At 36.9% G+C, this 21,819-nt stretch overlaps 2 long non-coding RNA genes across 4 annotated transcripts in view; one reads left to right on the top strand and one right to left on the bottom strand.

The window, feature by feature from the left end:
• The window catches only part of LOC135196281 (uncharacterized), a 135,045-nt gene extending 116,378 nt beyond the window's left edge, over positions 1-18,667 (top strand). For both annotated transcript variants that reach the window (XR_010310357.1, XR_010310358.1), the window contains 3 exons: positions 4,974-5,090; positions 5,306-5,408; positions 18,244-18,667. This is a non-coding gene — a long non-coding RNA (uncharacterized LOC135196281). The remainder of the gene's footprint in view (positions 1-4,973; positions 5,091-5,305; positions 5,409-18,243) is intronic.
• A 66-nt stretch (positions 18,668-18,733) lies between these two features.
• LOC135196053 (uncharacterized) overlaps positions 18,734-21,819 on the bottom strand; it is a 20,770-nt gene continuing 17,684 nt past the window's right edge. For both annotated transcript variants that reach the window (XR_010310304.1, XR_010310305.1), the window contains exon 4: positions 18,734-18,968. This is a non-coding gene — a long non-coding RNA (uncharacterized LOC135196053). The remainder of the gene's footprint in view (positions 18,969-21,819) is intronic.

The following is a 21,819-nucleotide window of genomic DNA, read 5'->3' as shown; positions in this document are numbered from 1 at the left end:
TGCTGGCACGGGCTCTTGCTCTTAGAGCAGCCTGTAAAATTGCCGAAAATGTGCCTTTTGTGTATATATATATATAGGCAGAGCCTTGTTTTCCATCACTATCCTATTTAGGATCTGCTCAGGGTACTGGATCCGCCAGGCTTTGTAGTGACCAAGGTATATATATACCTTTAACTTCAGTTTATTCCATATTAAGCCATTTCTCTGAATCTGACAGTGGGCTCCATGATCTAATAAGGACTATTTCAGTCAATTAATTCAGAAATGGACTAGGTAATAAAATGTGTTTATCGATAACTTATGCAGTTTTCATCCATAACATTTTAGGAACAAATGACAGTTAATAGTAATTCTTCACTGGAAAGAAAGACACAAACCAACTTTTGAGTCAGTTTATCAAGCGCCCCAAAATTCAAAGACTCCCTCGAATAAAACTACGTATAAGGTTTTTGTCGGGGTTGTGAGGGGGGGGGGGGGGGTGTCGGGGCCGGGGGGTAGGCGGTGTGGAATTTGTAAGGACGTGATAAATGGAGCGTGAACAAGTGTGCGAGCCCAGTGGCTACTCTGTAAAATAAATAAAATACTTTAATGTTACTTACATTGATAAGTTATTAATAGTCTCAGAAACCTAATGAATTATATCCCTCCTTATCTTTTGTTGTTATTGCCTCAACAACTGATGGCCGAACAATAATGAAAGTTTGGCAGAATAAAATATCGACTGTTGACACGTATCGGACTGAACAGTTAAATACTGAAGATAGTCATACCGAAAGTAAAGAACTTCCACAATTTATAAAAAAGTATTCTGTATTTATTTTGTATCTGTTTTCACTTTGGGAATATTTTACAATAACTTATTCCTCGGCCACTTTCCATTCCTCTGTAGCTCTTGCAAGTTGTTCAAATGGAGAATCATCCCGTTTTTTCAGTATTTAGAGAATGGGTCGTTGCGCATGTCAGTTATGTATCAGAGAGCAATAAAAGTAGAAGATTTTTCGTCACATTTTCGCAATGAAAGTAAATAGATAGAATCATTAAAACAGCTCGAAATAGATATTTTTTATTTATCAGCATTTAAATTTTGCCATTTCTTGAAAGCAAAATGAAAGGCCGTGCTCTACTCCTAATAGATATTACCGACATCAATCAAGTAGGCGCAGTGCAATCTTCACATACTTGCTTGGAGTAAGACTATTGCAGGAATCTAGTTATGTTCATTTAAATAATGGTAGTAGTCAAATCAGATAACCTGACTTGAATCCTATAGCACAATAAAAAAAGAAAAATAGTATCTAAAAAAAGAGCACCTTTCAAATCCACTAGTTCCGTCTTTAAGGGATCAATGCAACCACTAGACGGTAGACCTGTTACGAATGATAAGGAAAGTTTGAACTATATTCCCTTGTTCTTAGGGTTTGCACTAGCCATTATAGCAATCAACATCTCCCCGAACCACATAGTAGAGATCTTTGGATTATAACTCACGAATACTTAAAATTTTGTAGCAGACTAGTCCTTATTGGTGGTGAATATTTTATACTTTAGCTTGTAATATTTCGATATGAAAAGTGAGATTTATATGAAATAATTTAGTGAGCTTTAAAAATAATACAAAATAAATTTTTTGTTCGGGTTTGATGCACGACTGCTGTTGATTATTATTTCTGTTTCTATTTATCTAACCATATTCCGCACTAACAGGTATAAACCATTGTGTTCTAATAAATCTCTAATTATTTTATTTCCTGAGGTCAAATTAATAAGATATAGAACAGATTTTAGCAATCGTGTAATCAAGAAAGCTAATTGCCCTGAGGGTTTTAGTTATTCTAACGTCAATAGATGTTTTATGTATTTCCTCCTCTAAACATGGTGGTATATAATTATGAGGAAGGCTCTTAACTCAAGAATGGTTCATCTCTGTATTTGAGAGTTTAAGAACTGCTTTATCCAACGTCCATTTATAAATCAAGTCTTTGTGTTGGTGTCTTTGAATTTTATTATTACCATTAATATTTGAATACAAAATGATAAGCTACGAATTATTTTTAGATTCATCAATCCAAAACGTTCACACGGATCCCTTACAGCCTCGTTGGTCACTAAAGTACAGAGATTGCCTGTCAGGTCGAAAAGATTTGTTCCTGATTATTGCAAGAGGGCTTTCCAGTCGTGATAGTGGCTGTACCGTCTGTTTTGCTCGTTTGGGATGACTTCTTGAGAATTCCAGTCATAATTTTTCACATTTTATCGTTTCCTTTTGCTTTGTAGATATATCCATTAATTTATTTCTTGTACATGTTTCTTTACTAACTTTTCTTAAAGACAACGTTTATGTGCGTTTGATACTTGATTTGGGATTGAATCCCTACAGACAAATTTGAAAAAATGTTTATAGCTTGCAATATTTTGTAAGTAACTGTTATCTTTTGTGTTTCCAATGGCTAGCAAATTTGTTTAATATCCGGCTGTAGGTTAATTAGTGTAGGCACAACATTGTTTGGACAAGAACCCCGGTGCTCCTTAGGGTCAGGTGATGGTTTCGTGAACTACTCTTTGAGGGCTGCAAATGGTTTTAGCTGAAAAATTGTCTGTATTTCAAGGTTCCCGTTTGTTTTGAGATATTCCATCTGTGGCTGGGTGGAAGCTTTGTTAGCGAACGAGGCTTAGCAAGTTCCATGTGCATTACCGTCGGGAGCATGCCGTTACTGAAGCCTTTCAACTTTGATCACAGACTCAGGGCGAGGTGACAAACAAAGGCAGTTCGATTTCAGGGCCCAACAAGTATTACTCTTTTAGCAATCTCGTCGTATTCCTGCACCTGAGTTTCATGCATTTACATTCATGCGAGCCATTTTATTTATGCTGTGTAAATTTCCATCTTGGGTAATTTACAAAAATTTGTTTGGCAGACCGACGCTGCTGCAACCACGCTTATCAGTTACGTTGGTACACGAGCAAAACTATAGTTTTTTATAGTCATTTATCGTGAGGGATTCTGTACTTTAGGAAGATCTCTCTCTCTCTCTCTCTCTCTCTCTCTCTCTCTCTCTCTCTCTCTCTTATAGTGAGGGATTCTGCTACTTTTAGGAAGAGTCTCTCCCTCTCCCTCCTCTCTCTCTCTCTCTCTCTCTCTCTCTTATCGTGAGGGATTCTGTACTTTAGGAAGATCTCTCTCTCTCTCTCTCTCTCTCTCTCTCTCTCTCTGAGTAGTTAACTTATGATCTACAGCTTTTTGTTTTCCTGTAGATAAGTAGTTGCTATCCATAGAGTTTTGACCACCGGTCGATTCTACAAGTGTCGGCGAAATATACAGCTGAAACCAAAGCCGTACTCTTGAAATTACACGATGCCATTAAAAAAATTATTCTTATAAGAGTTATCGCATGTGGTGTTCTAGGGTAAAAAGGGGGAGGGTTAGTTTTCCGTCCGTAACGTAACGAATTACCTGTATCAGGTAATGAGAAAAGGGGTTCTATATATAAGAAACCATACTGAAATGGAGTTTGCATAATCATCACCATTTTAACTGTGAATCCTTTTCATTCACGGTAGATCTAAGTAACTCTGCGTCTAATATTTTTTGGAAGTAACAGTTCCCTATATGTTTCGGTTGCTTATTAAGAATTTGCGGATATTTTTGGAGGGGTCGACTGTAATTACATACCAGGGGCTAGTACTGAACACGGTGAAATACATTTGATGTCCCAATCCCAAGTGGCTGTCGTATTCGCGGGACCGTTCCTTGCAGTCGTTGCGGAGTTATTGCCTAGAATTACCCCACCGTCAGTAAAAAACAGGATTGAATGAAGGGAGAGAAGGTGTTTTGAAATTTGTTGACATGGAATTTGGAATAATCTGTGCCCTTAATAGGTTTTCCGAATTTTCTCGGTTAATGTTGCACAGGGCATTCCGTTTAGGGTTGGTATGAGTTATAAACTTACAAAGAAACGTGCTGGGTCATCTTTAACGAGCTCTAAGCTGTTACATCCTAATTTGAGGTAAATTTCGACCGCAGTAGTTTCGGGTAGTTTACAGTTTAGTTGGCCAGGCCGCGCAACACCGTTTTGCCCAGCCCATTATCACTCCGCCACGGTAAGTAGTTCACGGACCCGACCCTGCCCGAACATGCTTCGACCAGTTGTTCTTATCGAGCTATTAGGCTGGTAGGAATTATTAGGATCTGTTGAAGCTGTGAAGCAAATAATCCCCGTGAATTCTCAAGTCATCAATAGTTAATGAGTGTTGGTTCAGTATTTAAGCTAAAAAGAATTCTCTCTCTCTCTCTCTCTCTCTCTCTCTCTCTCGTGTGTCTGGTTTTAAACTATGAATAAGGTTGGCTGCGTGTGACCTTCGTAACGAAATATTGCAAATTTTTGTAGGTTGAATTTAGTTTAAGGCATTATTTGATGTAATTGTCAAGAATATGAGTTATTTTATTAAAGTTATTTGCTAGGGTTACTGGAGTTCAAAGGGTGTATACGTGATCTCTTTGCGATAACAGATAACTGATCTGGGAAGGTCTCTCTGGTCTAGTATATAGCGTAGGCATTTCCTTTACCAAACCTTAGACTATTTTTGAATTTCCCTTCAATTTGTTCAGCTAAAATTATTCTTTCTTGATTACAGTTTTCAGAATCTGAGAAAAATCAGCACAGATGCCGACACAGATGCCGCAGCTTTGCTGATATCTCCATCTTGCAAGGCATCGTCTCCTGTAATGTTTTTAGGCGAGTCCTCTGTTTCTCAGATTTTCATACGGAGTCAAGAAGCCTGCATAAAGATGTGATGCGGGTTCCTGTTTATATATTCTATAAATTTCATTTTTCTGTTCAGTATAATTTGATAGTACAACAAACTCATAATCTAAGCGCATATTAAGTTTATTCATTAGGTTATTTGGTGTTTTGGGTTTTTGTGTTGTGAGATGTCAGTATTTCAGTTTTTAATTATTATTATTTCATCATTAGGATAGCTCAGTAGTCCTTGATAGAAGCCCATCACTCCCCTTGGATCACCACTCAAAGCGCGTGGAGGACGACTCGAAAATTCCGCACGAAGTCAAGCAGTTGATCACAGTAACAAAAGTTTGTTATAATTTGTTTTTCCACTATTTTAATGATGTGTGCTATTTTACTGCTTGTTTTTCCATCGCTCTTAATCAAAACTAATTGTGTATTCCTTGCTCTTGATTTGGTAGGTGAATAAGCTGTGTTGTGGGGGCCAGGTTGCGACCATAAAGTTGTAACAATTATATACATTTTGTTTGATTCATTTTTAATTATAATATTTTACTTTTTAGGTTACAAAGACATCAACGAAAGCCGTGTCTCTCGCGCTGGCATCATATCGAACAAGGCCTGCGTTGAAGAATCATTTGTCAGTCAAGAAGCTTCTCTAAAAATGTAAGTGTTCCGATGGTTATATTCTTAGGTGTTCTTTTGTTTCCCATTAAGAAGTCTGCTGTAATTTTTATATTTATACAACTGGTAATTTGTTTAGGGATGAAGTTATGAATTTGGTGTCTCAGTCCTTATGGTTTATAGCAATAAAAAGTTTCTTAACATTATAGTTTGCTATCTGAGACTTATATTAGGCCACATTCATGCCGCTTTTCTGTTTGTAGGAGCGCTCGGAGTCTATTTGTCTGTATATTCACGTGTTCTGTCATGTAAAGAATTTCGTTCTGTTCGCTTAGGTTGCCAATGTAGTATGAATTTTAGTACATGCTTCACCACTCGGGAAACAACAATATTTTCTGCCCTTGATTAGTATCAGCTTTAATGACATTTTAGAACAGTTCGCCCATAGAACTATTACCACTGATAGGAATGGGATAGCGGGTAGATTTCAATAATAAGTTGACAATGGATATGTGAAGGTCTGGTTTGGACTTATTCTGATGATTAAACCATAAAGGTGGCCTTCATGGTTGACAAAAATTTATAAGATTTTGTGAGAGATGGGACTAAATTTTGAGGAGAAATTCCAAGGATGTCACAGTCTCCTTGGTTAAGTTTGCGACAGGAAGGCTATGTTTAGATGTATTCCTGTAATTATCATCGCTTAGTTTTAGCAGAGGTTTGCAGTCTCTGGGTGCAACGTGTTCGTAAGCCCTTGAATAAGGGACATTCCACGTTCTCAATGTGGCCGTCAACGTCGAAAAAAAAAAAAAAAAACAATTACCCTTGTCACCTCTGGAAAGGAGGTTGAATGTTGGCTATAGTTTTCCTGTGACTGTTTGGTAGTTGGATGATGTGAAACGTTGAAGGATTATTTATGAAAATTCTACCAAATTTGAACTAATAAAGATTTTGGTAAAGATAGGAATGTAACTTTGGAGGTAAACTGCTTAACCTTCGAAAAGTTTTGAGATCATCTAATACTTTCGTATTGCTTTTTCAATTCCAAAGGTTTTTGGCGTCTCTAGAAATGTTCATAAATAAGTCTTTTATTTTAATTTCGTGGTAGAATCTAAGGCCTCTTGAATGCAATACTTCGCCGTTGTTTTCAGAGATATCTGCTGGGATGATACGCATGCATGTGGCTATAATTATCTAATGAGCTGCCTTCAATGAAGTCTGATAACTTTTGACCTTCCGTTAACGCATGCAAACTGGCAACGAAGCCTCGTAACTCCCCAGTCCGCTTGAACTTTGGTGTTGTGGAGGGTGTTGGGGGGCGTTTCTCGGACAGCACTTACCTAGAGCGGATAGGTAACCAGTAGTAGCTCCAAAGTCAATTAGCTAGACTTACTCACCTTTTAACCGTTCATTTTTTTTCGTTATGTACGGTCCTTGGAATTACTAATTTTCCTGCCGTTTCAAATTATTATACAGTATATATTTCCTCAATGAAAAGAGGAAATATATACTGTACAAAATAATTTCTCTCTCTCTCTCTCTCTCTCTCTCTCTCTCTCTCTCTCTCTCTCTCTCTCTCTCTCTCTCAATCTTCCAGTATAATAGTGCGGTCTTTGTTTTATAACGACAGTGGCTTGAGGCTTTTAAAATCCAGTAGGATGCTGTTCAAAATTCAGAATGCTTTTATCAGGAACCACAGAAAAGGATTATTTTAATCGGATCGATTTTAATGCTTTCTGAAAAAGAAGAAAAATAAAAATAGCTATTAAGACTCGTGTCAGCAGCATCAATATCCAAACCGTGTAAAATTTCGAGACATAATTATGAAATTTAGGTATGTCATTTACATCGTTTCTTTCGAAGTAGTTGATTATTACTTTAATCTCACTGGACGCCTGAAGGTATTTAAATTTAAACAGCAAAACCATTTATTGGCTCATAAGATTGTGAAGAAATGGTTTTAATAATAATAATGAAAATGCCAAATATAGTGTGTTAAATCGAGGTTGCGATTAACTTTTCACGAAAGGAATAACTGCAGTTTCCATCTTCAAATCTTAATCAGATTCACTGAATAGGCAATTTATTTCTTAAGTGTTGTTTAGTACATTTGTTTGGAATCTTTATTCATGATAGACAACATATGTTTGTTGACCATAGTTTTGAAATAACAGATTTTAAATACTACTCAAACTGGTACAGCGATCGCTTATCTTCCATTTTTATCGTTTTTTGAGATATGAGACCTCTGTTACTGACTTTTCTCGTGAAGAAACCCAAACAGATGAATAAACTCGCTATAATGGGAAAGGTAAAATCATGTATGCAGTTGACAGTTTCTGATGACGTGTTGTGGTTGGGTTCGGCCATGGTTCAGCTCGCTGAGAGAGAGAGAGAGAGAGAGAGAGAGAGAGAGAGAGAGAGAGAGAGAGGGGGGGGGGGGGCCTCGGTGGCCAGGTTGGAAATATTTCAGTGGCTGAGGTAATTTAAGACATTTTATGGTATCCAGTATTCTTGGTTGAAGGTCCGCTTTTGATCGTGAAGGTGCAAATTGTGAAAGTACGATTTTCTCATGAGATATAGTTTCTTAAAACAGAATATCCACTGAAACATATCGTGATGCTTTGCATTTGTTTTTAATTGGTTAAAACTTGTGTGAAGTACACATGATTTTTTTCTAGGAGACCTGCGAGTTTAATGATTTTCATATTTAGGGACTTATCTGTCGTTTTGTTGTTTTCGTCTGTAAAGTTTCAGCCTCTGTCACAATCCCGAATTGTACATCTTGGGTCAGCGGTCATGTCTAGACGAGAAGCCCATTTGACTCCTAACTGTTGCAAGGGCGTTAGCAGGACACTGGTTTCAAAAGATTTGCTCACTGGTACATTTTCGGGTATAATGCAACTATGTCGTCTAGTGACATTTTCGTTATTTTAAGCGCAGCTATTGCACGTCCTTTGATCATTAACAAACGTCTAATGATGAATTAATATAGATTCTTAAATACCAGTCCGTTGTCGTCTCTGTTCAGATAAGTTAACGTTTCTATATCGTTCCGAAAACCGTTAATCTAAACGCCTGCGATCAGTGGTGGGATTCAAATATTTTGTCAACCGGTTCTATTACAAACAGCAAATCAGTTTGCTCCACTTTGGTTTAAACGTTGATCTTGGATTCTAGCAAATAAAGTGCTCAATTATAATTATTTCCCAGATGATATCTTTAAATAATGGTTAAGCATCATTATTATGATATTGAGGAGTTTATCTACTAGACTGTACAGGTAATGAACTTAACATGTATCAGCACACGTTTGATTGTTGTGATTTTTTCGGCAGACGGCCAGTTTCAGAGTTTACAAGTCTATTCCTAAATACCAATAGGGGTTACAGTGGGTATCTTGTTTGTTTTATCTCATTGGTCCGGGCTGCCGCTCTAGGACAAAAGGTACCTGGAATCTTTCCATTCGCATTGAGCCTAAAAGAATCTAACGTAGATTGTGACCACAAGGATTTTAACCCAGTAAGTATCCACCTTCGCGGCGTGTTTAGTACTAGCCCGTTGGGGATGACCGTAAAAGCATAGACAAAAGACTGTCAGTATCATATAAAGACAATGAACCCCCAAGAAATATTAGTCCTAGACAACGATCCACGCAAATCCATGGGGTGTTACTATCCAGGGAAGATCATACTAATCAGTTGACAACGGCACTTTTTATATAAGATAAGTTGTTGGTATTATAGATTCCAAGTGAAACATTGTACTCTACTAGACCAGTCTTGAACTTTAAGGTTCTGATTACCAATTATATCCGTTTTACATATAACACAAACTGTATACATAAAGGTATTAATTATGCATGCCTCAAACGATTATGATATTTTCGGAAAAAAGTACAAAAAGCTATTCGTCAGTCTGGCTGGATGCAACTGATGACGTTTCACAAGGGGCGGGGCTAGATTTCAGATCTCCCACGAACGCTTAATTTTTGCGTGCGTAGATAATTTTTCCTGTGCGCGATTATGGGTTTCAAAGTAATTGTAATTGTAATGTGCCATATACCAATTAAAAGGGCATTTTTTTGTACTTTTACATGATATATGGCAAAATGTAATAAGATGAAAAATTATGTAAGAAAAATGTGGTAAATATTTACATAAAATTTAAACATTTTGGTCCGTCTTTGACCTATAGAATTCCTCGAAAATTTCAGAGAACACCTATCAATTTTATTTATGCATTATATAGTAAATTTTATCAGCTTTCTAATCCATTTTTCAGTTTCTTTCTACCTTCATCCCTTAATCAGCTACGCTACGAAACGTGAATGTATGTAAGTTGACATTTTTGTGTGCGTAGATAATTTTTTCTGTGCGCGCTTGTGGGTTTGAAAGTAATCGTAATTGTAATGTGCCATATATCATTTGAAAGAGCATTCTTTGCACTTTAACGTAGTATACGGCAACATGTAATAAGAGGAAAATTTATATAAAAAAAACCATCGCAAAAACAGTTATATAAAAATGTTATCGTAAATATAGTTTCATAAAGATATGGTCCTTTTGTAACTCGTGACGTTTCATAAGGGGCGGGGATAGGTTTTAGTACCGCCTCGTAGTAGACCCTATATACGTTGACTCTTGAGTAACGACCACCCGAATAGACAGTTATAAGTAGAGTAGAGCGCACAACTTTTAACTCTAACATTTTTTCCCCGAACAAATGCGATAATCATGAAATGTATGGGAAACAACAATTACACAAATAATTGGTTTGTAATTAAATTTTCCAGGCATTTATTTACTATATATTCGTTATGTTTATACTGTTTTCGTGTTTCAGGTCATTCTCATCTTTATAATTGAGAATGGTGTAAGAAAATATGATAATAATATTGTTTATTCATAACTTTTAAGTTTAAACTTATTCACAAGAAATGTAGCAGTATCTCCTTGCTCGTAACTTTTGTTAACGATTGACAGAAATATTTGCTTTTTGAAGAAAACGACTGGATTAAACAATTCACCAGATAAAAGACAAGAAAATGGGCAGTTTTCTTTTCATAAATACTCTCTAACGACTTTTTACTGGTTACTAATAGTCAGTAGCCTGCATCCCATCCGATAACTTGTGGTTAGCGACTTAACGAATATTATCGTGTATTGCAACAAGTGGTTTAATGTTTTTTCTCTCGTAGAAGAGCATTTGATAAAATAACTTTTTATCTTCCGAAGAATACACATTCATAAAATCTATAAACAGTAATATACATATGATTTACAATTTACAATTATAGTAATGAAGATAAAAAAAATCACAACAATCAAACATGTGCTGATACATGTTAAGTTCATTACCTGTACAGCCTAGTGGATAAACTCCTCAATATCATAATAATGATGCTTAACCAATATATAAAGATATCATCTGGGAAATAATTATAATTGAGCACTTTATTTGCTAGAATCCAAGATAAACGTTTGAACCAAAGTGGATCAAACTGACTTGCTGTTTGTAATAGAACCGATTGACAAAATATTTGAATCCCACCACTGATCGCAGGCGTTTACTATGAGATTCAGGGTCTCTGTAACACGGTTTTTTGGACTTTGCTCCTTGTCAAAGCATCGGATGTAGCTGAAAGTTGACATATGTATATTTTACAACCACACACAAATTTTGTCAGCATTATCAATAACCTAAACCCGATAGTTTTAATTTTTATAGAGTAAAAATGATCTAGCCGACGCCATGGCCAATGATTACGAGCCAAGAGTCGAAAAACATTCATTACGTAAGCAAGGTAAACAAACACCTTTCGACTAAATGTTGCCCCGCCCATCCACCAGACAGAAATTCCATCGGCTCTGAAACCCAAAGACTTTATGAATGGCAGAACGATTCATAGATGTGGGTGGGGTATCAGTGCTAGCGTAGTAATACTACTGTAGCAGTAGTGCCACAACAGTATAGCAGTAATATACATGAATTAAACGTTTAGACCAACTGCTGGGATCCTTGAGGATCATTTAGCACTTCTTACAACTACTCGAGAAATTAGTTTTTATAGCCAGAAGTTAAATTTTCTAATCCAACAATGCCCATGGTAGCCTTCAGTGTTATCCTGAATTATAAGGAGGTGAAAGTGGGTAGAACCTCATGAAGTCACCATTCTGACGATAATTATTGGTGAAGGTTTAAAGCCAATATACGGTACCGGCTATTTTTTTTTCAGTAAATAGGTAGATAGCCAATAAATAAAAATTGCTTGACATTGGATATAGCAGTTATCAAATCAAGCTTGTCTACTATGTTTTGGTAATTACCAACTATTCCCTACATCTTGTCAATCTGATTGTGACCTATAAAGTAGACTGTAATTTCTTTGGAAACTTATTTTGGGAGTTAGACTAATAATCGAAGTGTTTTTGTATTTATTAACATATTTTGTTGGTTTGTTCATTATGACAATTATCAGTGGAGAGGTTCCAGAGTTCATAAAGGTGTACTGCTTTGCTTGTATTTAAATTTGAATGTCATTGTTGCCAGAGGTTTAGCCTTCGTTACGTATAGCCAATCATCCATCGAGAAAGAGGGAAGAAATGATGTCATAAGTTATGTAACGAGTGCGTTCGAAACCTTTTCTCTGAGTAAGTTGGCCCGTCTTCAAAAAAGGTCACTTTTACATTATAAGTACCAAATTTATTCAACCTACGTAGTGCAGAATACACTCAAAATTAATGTGTTGATATAATATGTATTCTGAATAAGCGTTATATTTATGAAATGCATAGATAAAAAGTTATTGCGAAAAAACCGTGTTACAGAGGCCCTGAATCTCATAGTAGATTAACGGTTTTCGGAACGACATAGCAACGTTAACTTATCTGAACAGAGACGACAACGGACTGGTATTTAAGAATCTATATTATTCATCATTAGACGTTTGTTATCGATCAAAGGACGTGCAATAGCTGCGCTTAAAATAACGAAAATGCCACTAGACGACATAGCTGCATTATACCCGAAAATGTACCAGTGAGCAAATCTTTTGAAACCAGTGTCCTGCTAACGCCCTTGCAACAGTTAGGAGTCAAATGGGCTTCTCGTCTAGACATGACCGCTGACCCAAGATGTACAATTCGGGATTGTGACAGAGGCTGAAACTTTACAGAAGAAAACAACAAAACTACAGATAAGTCCTTAAATATGAAAATCAGAAAATTCACAGTCTCCTAGAAAAAAATCATGTGTACTTCACACAAGTTTTAACCAATTAAAAACTCAAATGCAAAGCATCACGATATGTTTTAGTGGATATTCTGTTTTAAGAAACTATATCTCATGAGAAAATCGTACTTTCACAATTTGCACCTTCACGATCAAAAGCGGATCTTCAACCAAGAATACTGGATACCATAAAATGTCTTAAAATACCTCAGCCACTGAAAAATTTCCAACCCGGCAACTGAGGCCCCCCCCTCCCCCACTCTCTCTCTCTCTCTCTCTCTCTCTCTCCCTCTCTCCTCGTCTCTCTCTCTCTCTCTCTCTCTCTCTCTCTCAGCGAGCTGAACCATGGCCGAACCCAACCACACCACGTCATCAGAAACTCTCAACTGCATACATGATTTTACCTTTCCCATTATAGCGAGTTTATTCATCTGTTTGGGTTTCTTCACGGTGATGCTCTAAAACCAGGAGTCTTCGCAGTTTAAAATCTTAATGACATATTCAAGGCCGCCAATATTAATGTTCCGGAGGAGGCAGTGTTTTTTTTTTCTTATTAGATGTAGGCTTCATTTTATAATTAAAATATTAACTCTAAGAAGGAAAAATTTCGTAGCAAAGGTGTGAAAAAGATGATAAATTTTGTTTAGTAATATTGAAAATTTATTTGATTGAAATGAGAGACAGAATGCAGAAATCCCATAGAAAAGTTATAATTAGATGAAAACAAATTGTTCAGTAATCTTGAAAAATCGCTTGATTGAAACGAATGAGAGAGAGAGAGAGATTTAATTGCAATAAGATTGCCAATGAAATGTTAGGAATAAAGCTTATGACATGCGTAAATTTTATTTCCATTGCTATCATATTCCCTATCATATGTATTTATTTTGGAAATATAGCCTTAAAGACATTAATATTAGCCTACTTTCATAAATGCAATGTTAGGAATTCAAAAAAGAGGCATGAACAATAAGGCTGATGGTCAAGATCATAGCTACAGGACAGCGTCACATATACACTCAGGAGTCTCCAGGTGACGTCTCAGAGCACAGCTGAGCTCCCGGCACCATGCGCGGTGTAACTCACCTTATCTCACATTCAATCTTGAATTTACCTACATATCATAATCTGAAGCGCTAACTGGGAAATAATTATGTACGAGAGAGAGAGAGAGAGAGAGAGAGAGAGACCATGTTAAGCAAAACTTGAATTCTGATAAACAGGCATGAGTAAGACGATAATTAAATAATAGGCCTATCTGATTCAGATTATCTTATGGAATAGTTTCTATTGTGATTATAATTCATAATTTGTATCAAATTGATTGTTTTCAAGTTTTCTGATTTTGATTTAATTAGGCTAGCCTATTTTTTTCGTTTTTGAGATTGATTTTTTTCTGTAGGCCTATAGGCCTATGTATGGGTTTGATTATAATAGAATTTCTTAGTGATTACTGAAAAATAATTAGGCAATAGACCTATATTCAATGCCTAAGTAACTAGGCAAGAAGCTACATCTATTATGTGCACTATTCAGTATTCTTCAAATACAGCAATGTAAGAGTTTAGATAACTTACTAACAAACAATAATAACATAATAATATTGTGCGCCCGTGTTTTGAGATGCCAAATAGCCTACTGTAGAGTATTGGTGAGACCCAGTATCATTAGGATAGATTCACATCAACCGTGCATTTGATGTCTAGGCCGGTTCCTTACGACGCTGCTGATTGGCTGTTGTTAACCAATCACACGGCTGGAATCAATCTCTCTCTCGAGAGTTCACATAGGCAGGATGTATGCTCCCCATCTCCTGAGGGATAAGTCTTTCAGGATGCCTATGTGAACTCTCTCCAATCAGGAGCGTCGTATAGGACTGGCCTAGACATCAAATGTACGGCTGATGTGAATGTACTATAGTAATAGGCTTACAATAACATCGCACCCAAATGTTAAATGGTGTACGAAATCTTAATAGAGAACTTTCTTCCTCAAAGTGGAGACCTGAACTTACGGTTATCCATCGATTCCATCGAGTGTTGAGACAGGTCGGCTATTAGTAATTTATTTTAATAGTGAATAATTTTTCAATCACTTGTTCGTACTGAATTTTGACAGGGTGTTTTGCATTGCTTTTGAATTTTATTAACTTATTAAGAGAGTGTGTCAACAAAGTCATTGTTTCACTAGGGTGGGATTTGGGAATCATCATTTTTCCAGTTTTTTCAAAATTTATTCTTTACCATCTTGCATATCTAGACTTAGTCTTTTGCTAGACCGAAAATAAGTCTCGGTATTTTTTAGTTTTCAAATGTTGGCTTCTTATTTAGGACTTAAGTCCGTGCTGCTTGCCTCCGTACAGCCATATGGCGTCTCCAGTATATAGAGCGATCTGTAAGTAATGTTAACTTCATAAAGTTTTGACGCTGTTTTCTTTTGGAAGGGTTAATTTAAAGTTGAATTGGTTCTTTTCTCCCCGTTGTCTTGCCTGAAACCTTATCTGGCGTCGGTCTTTATGTGGCCATTACTTCTACAACTGCTTTTCAGCCTAACAGCAATGAATGTGTTTGACAGCGCTCATTTGGTCCATCAAATTGGTCTCCTCTGGTGTATATTTTTTTCAAGGTTTTTCAGATGACAGTTTAAACAAGGTTTTTAACGTATAACTTTTACAACAGCGAATGATATTATGTTAAGATTTTAGCCTTGAACTTTTGTGAAACTTTATTTTCGCACTCCCTGCGTTAATATAATTGTCGGGGACGTAGAAAGCTTGGTCAGTGTTGGAACACTTAATTCAGTGTGGCACCATTCTTTCTGTGCCTTCTTTTAGCTTGAATTTTATTATATATATATATATATTATATATATAGATATATATATATATATATAATATTAAATATGTAAACTATTCCAGCCAAAAATTCAACCGTTCCAGCTTGACGGACGTAGTATTCGAATCCGATTTAGTTCGGTTATCTCCACGGCCTGGCTAAGAGTTTGGTCAGCATGATACACAATGCATGAATATTCATTGGAGATTTTACGAAAGCCATATTGCCCTGTCAGTATGATTCTATGTACTATGCTTTTCTCCCCGAGAGAGAGAGAGAGAGAGAGAGAGAGAGAGAGAGAGAGAGAGAGAGAGAGAGAGAGACTTGTGTTCACTCGTTCACCAGTTGTCTGCCACACATACATAATTTCTCTCTCTCTCTCTCTCTCTGACACACACACGCTCAAGCACAATTTCGTATATAATTCAGATTATCAACTTTATTCAGTTATTTCCCAGTTATCGCTTTTGATTAAAGTAAAATGTATTTTTTAAAAGTAATCTTATCAATATTGGCTATTAGTATTTCTTGAAGGGTCGTGACTCCTGTAAGGCCCCGTCCACACGGTCGAGCTTTGGTCGACGAACTTTGTCCGAGATGACGTCAGAAGCGGAGAAACTGCAAGAAAAGTCCGAACTTTGCCGCGGTTTCTCCCCTTCTGACGTCACATCGAACAAAGTTCGTCGAGCAAAGCTCGGCCGTGTGACCGGGGCCTAAAGATCCTTCATTTTGCGTGTACTGGTAACGAGGGTAAGATACTCTTAAAACTCTAAGCCCTCACAAGGTACCAAGTGATTCCCATTTCTCTGCTATCGTGTCCTCCATGTTTCAGCAGCCTTTTCTCAAAGTTGTCATACTTTATTTTCATGAGTTTCAATTCTTTATCGATCGATGACATTTAGTAATACCAAAGAGTAGGTCTTGTCCCATAATTAGAAGCAGAGTTCATAAGAATTTGCATATCGGAAAGAGTATCTCATTATAGGTTGTGAGGAGAGGCCCTCGTTAAATTTCTTGATACCAGTGATAGTTTGATGTGAATTGTGGTCACCCTCCCAAGCACAGAAAATCTCAGGCACTTCCTGGATTCGTGGCCCCTATACCACTACAGTATCTGATCGGATATAACATTCACTTTGTTTGGTTTTATGTACAGCCGTCCACAGGGATGATTCCCTCTCTGGCGGGCCCCTTGTACGTTTTCTATACAAGTTGCTTTTTATCTATTATCATTCTTTTGGTTAGCGTTTTCTCGCCAGTATCGTAGTTCCTGCAGAATAATCATCTCGAGTTCTTTTTTTAAATTTGCTCTCTACTTCTATGGTCTTCCCTTCAGGCGGTATTTTGTTGTACAATCTTGGTGCGCAATGTTCAAATGTGCTCTCATGTTTTCCAGATAGGCAGTTAAATATTTGCAGTTAAATATTTGGAATGGATTTAAAGAGTAATTGCAATCCTTAATTATTCTTCAAACCACATACTGTAAGTATTAGATACGGGTTATGCAGCTTCCCTAGTTTTTGAGTCAGTTGGGTAATACAGGTCACGATATCGAAATTGATGTGGTCACACAACGGTCGTCATGATTTGAATGTAATGTTCCCTATCATAGTTTACAGGCATCTCTTAAGCGCGGTGCTGTAAGGAGAGGTAGGCCATGTTTTATCCTTTCGTCAGCCAGTATGTTTTCTTGCATTATTCTTAGTTGCCCTGCACACGCAAGTGTTGAGGTATGTTGAAAATTTCATTAACGCTTGGTAATTTGTAAGGCAAGGAGGTTACAATCCCACATCTAAATCTTAAGATAAAATCTTAATAGTACACGCTGAATTTCCAGATGCTGTTCACCGGGATTTAAGCTTATTTATATCAAACAGTATTTTTGACGGGTTGTCATGGGCAGGTTTTAAGATAGATACTGCTCGAGTTTTCATGACAATTTTCATAAACACAGTTTGATTTAGTCTTTCCAAAGTTCACCTCTTTGGCTCATCGCTGATCCATTGCCTCTCTTACCAGTGTCAGTCTGTCGCGAGTTTCTGTGGTCTGATTATGGTTGGTGGTCGCAACCAAGGTTCAAAAGTGGTTAAAGCACCTCAGTGGCGTGGTTGGTATGGTGTTTGCGTTCCACCTCGGTGGCCGCGGGTTCGATTCTCGGCCATTCCATTGAGGAGTAAGATGTGTATTTCTGGTGATAGAAGTTCACTCTCGACGTGGTTCGGAAGTCCCGTAAAGCCGTTATTCCCGTTGCTGAATAACCACTGGTTCCATGCAACGTAAAAGCACCATACAAACAAGTATTGGTTAAGTCGACTGGATGGTTATGGGTTGTAGTTGTGGTCAAGTTTTTTTTTAGGTACTAAACTCCTTCCCCGCAGTTCATTTTGACTGCTACTGTCGGACCCTATTTTCTCTGCCTACCTCCTGACAAATATTGTTGGCTAGTTATTAAACTATTCTGGTGCAAGAGATACTCTAGTTTGTTTAGTAATGCGTTGGGGAGGCATTTGTAGCAAATGTAAGTTTAGATCACAGAGAAAGACAAAATGACAAGTGTGGTTTTAATGTGAATTTTAGTATGGCACATGGGTTATAGTGAACTCCGTATGCTTTGGTTGGTTTGTTAGCAATGCACTTGTAAAGGCTCGACAAGGGCCCATGTTTGCCATTACTTCTCTCTGCCCATGATGACATCAATGTCTTCAGTATAAGTATCTTTGGAACTTATTTTTTCGTATCTAATTTTGATTTTCGTAGTCTCATTTTGGTAATAAATAACTTTCAGCATATAATCCTCTATTCTTTTACAGAACCATAGGGATTGGATGAACGCGAGAGAAACTGGGGAGCTGCACAAGAGAGAGAAGCTGCACAAGGGTGGCGCGTCTGCAATTTCTTATTGAATAGTCAGCCGATAATCCAGGGCATTTTTTTTTTTTATAAAACTTTCTGGACGCTTCACTTTACAAACACAATTTTGCAGCAAAAGTTTTTTTGGTGCCAAATTTGTTGGCTGTCTGTTATTATTACTTCTTACCTATTTATGTATAATATTACTTCCGTGTGAGATGTATAATTTTGTATGAACGATTTTCAGAAAATTATTGTTTTGTTTTTAGAGAAGGATTGGCAACAGGTTGGTATGAAATCTGAAGTTTGTGTTTTGCTTTGAATTCTGTACACAAGTGTTTGTGCAAACTCCTAGTTTCTCCTAATAAATATATCTGAAATTTATTCACGTTTTTAAATAGCCTCACTCTTCATGTCTTTTTGATGGGAAAAGTAATCAAATTACATGGCTAAAATTAAACAAGCATTTATTTATAAAAATGGAAGCCGAATGGGGCAGAAACTGCTTACCCGAGAAGCCGCATCTACGGGCTTTGTTGAACTGTGGATCACTGTCTACATGCACGTTGGAAACTTCAATGTATCTTGGTTGCCACTTTCCCTAATTATATAAACCGATGTCTATTATATAAACCGAGCAGGTCCAGCTTTTTCGACTGTCCGGGAAATTGTTACACTCCCGTTCCTGAAATATGAGTACGAGTATATTCATTACCTATTAGTGATCCTAAAACTGAAATTTTACAGATATGCATTATCAAATGAGATTTATGGAAAACAAACGCTGATGTGAACGAAAATTTACTGCCTCCTATACCATGGAAAGTAGAATAGATCAGATTCCTGTGAACAGAATATTGAGATAGTTTTAGCACCTGTTCATAGTATGGATGTACTACAGTTTTAGCACCTGTTCATAATATGGATGTACTGCAGTTTTAGCACCTGTTCATAGCATGGATGTACTACACGCCCTAGTATAATCACAACGTTGACTTATGAAAACTGATACTAGTCGCTGCCTCACTAATTATATAAACACCATCCTCATTTTAGCAAAGTTTTAAGCGATTTTGACCTATAGGACAAAAGAAACGAGACCTTAAAGTATTCTGAACCCCTTGCAACATTATATATACCACCTTAAGCAATACACGTCGCAATAACGGACTCGAGACCACACTTTTCAAATATTGCCCAAAAACCAGCAGTCTCTTATGCATAATTCAAAGGTTTTAATGTGGGGGAGAGATGAAAAAAAAAAAAAAAAATACTAAGAGGCCGTTAGGCCTTTTTACATATTTTCGGAAGATGCGACAAGGTATTTCTATCTCATCATTCTTTAACCTCAGTGCTAACTAAATTTAATTATGAGAATTCCTTTATTCCGTATAAAACTCAGTACAGTTCTTTATACAAGATCTTAATACATCATAATGACTACATATTTTAGACATATTTAAAGTTAACCTAACTTCATTATTTACATAATGTCGAAAGCTCAACGCTAACGATAATGATCATGTTTTGTAAGGGAAAAAAGGGTGTTATTTCCATTTCCACACTCCATTACATAAAATACTGCTAATTGTAAATAAATGTTAAAAATTAGTATTCCAGTTATATATTTAACCAAACGCCTTTCGCCTGTGGCAGTCATATAAGCTATATGATTAGTAAGAATTTGTAAAAAAATTACTTGGAAATAATAAATTACAACTCTAGTTTATTTCTTCGTCTAATGGCATTCGAAATAGCTACCGATTGTCGCCCGTTAATCAAGAAAAAAAAATTAAATCTTGAAAAAACCGAGCTAGATCCTAGCCTCTGTCAAACACTAAACCTAGCCCAAAAAGCAAACCGTTAAACAAAACATTGCCATATAACGGAAAACACTGAATTCGAAATCAAGACTCGCAAACTAACTCTGAGGAGCCTTTTGTTTTACTTGATCAGGCAAAGCACGACCTTTGATTGGAGGAGATAAAGCACCAGGAAAGATTTTTTTTATCTACTATTGTCAGGTGTCTAATTATTTTGATGCCTCGTTCCTTATCGCCAAATATGACAAAAAAAACATTAAAGGCATTTAATCAACTATTTCGATTTAATGTATATTTTTACAATAAGTACACCTACGTATACATAGACATTATAGTCGTAACATAAATACTACTACAATAGGGCACCTGATAACTATTGCTAAAGAACTACTTTATTATCGTTACAAATTATAACAAGCTTTCAATACTTCCTGAAACTACTACACCTTTGGACATTGCTTCTGTATAAGTGCTGCACCAACAGCAGACCTACGCATCTTTAAGTCCGACCACTCAAGCTCCTTCATACAATTGTGTTGCTGCTCCCACAAACAAACAAGTTTCAAGAGGAAGAGACCCAAGTTACATCTTTCACTCACTACTGCCTGTCAGCCATCTCTGCAAAATGTCTATCATATCTTCATTCACCCCATCTTCTGAATAACTTCTCTTCCTTAACACAGCTCTTAACTGTTATTTCACTTCAGCAATACCCGTTAGAATTTTATCATTTAATTATTCAACCTCCATTCTTTCACTCAAGATAGTACCACAACATTTATACATCCACAACAAAATTTATACCAAACGCGAGAGAAGCTTCAATGATTCTTAGCAGTCTAGTGGAATAGGTCACAATGAAACCCAAAAACCTACTCAAACTTAGTCACGTGGTATATAGTTCTGATGCATCCTGGGTAAGCCTCACATGTTATGAATATACTTATTTACCATTCCTTAGTAATCTCAACGTTAAACGGTGCCTCATAAATTGGTGACTGATTCAGTCATGGGTGAATTGAATTATTATTATTTGGATGAATGAAACGAAATGGGCGAAAGCTGAGTAAAAGACAAGTGAAGAATGAGACTTTATTTACTCAGATTTTTTTTTCCTAAGCAGTGGTACTGGAAATTGGGTCTGGGTATATTTCTACCTAAATGAACCAACTTGGTCTCTTCAAGGTGAGTAGACGAACTCCGAGAGACAATGAAATTAACAGGAATCGAGAAAAGGAATGTGATCGGGGACAAGAAACCTGCACGAAAGCTCTGAAATCGCAGATGGCTTTTATTCAACAGAAAAGAAAAGCTCCGTTTCCTCTTCTCAGTTAAGTGTGAAATATAGAAGCCAGTGCTTAGATCATTCGAAAAGGATGATTGATTTGATTTATATAGAATTTTGTGATTATGCCAAGCAAAGGGGAAACTAAGGCCATTCAGCGCTGAAACGGAAATCGACAGTAACAAGTTTGAAAGGTGTTACAGGAAGAAAACCTCGCAGTTGCGCCATGAAACAATTGTTAGGATAGGGTGGACAACAAGATAGAAGAAATAGAATATGAATGGATGGATGGTAAAAGGAATGAAAGTAGTTGCAGCTAGGGGCCGAAGGGACACTGCAAAGAACCTTAAGTAATGCCTACATTGCACCGAATGAGGTGCACTGACGGCACTGCCTCCCTACGGGGTCGAATAGGATGATATCCAGAA

This window comes from Macrobrachium nipponense, chromosome 17, assembly GCF_015104395.2.
Source record: "Macrobrachium nipponense isolate FS-2020 chromosome 17, ASM1510439v2, whole genome shotgun sequence".
NCBI classification, from domain to species: Eukaryota; Metazoa; Arthropoda; class Malacostraca; order Decapoda; family Palaemonidae; genus Macrobrachium; species Macrobrachium nipponense.
Note: the sequence above shows the minus strand (reverse complement) of the source record. Positions and strands in the feature narration are given on the sequence as shown.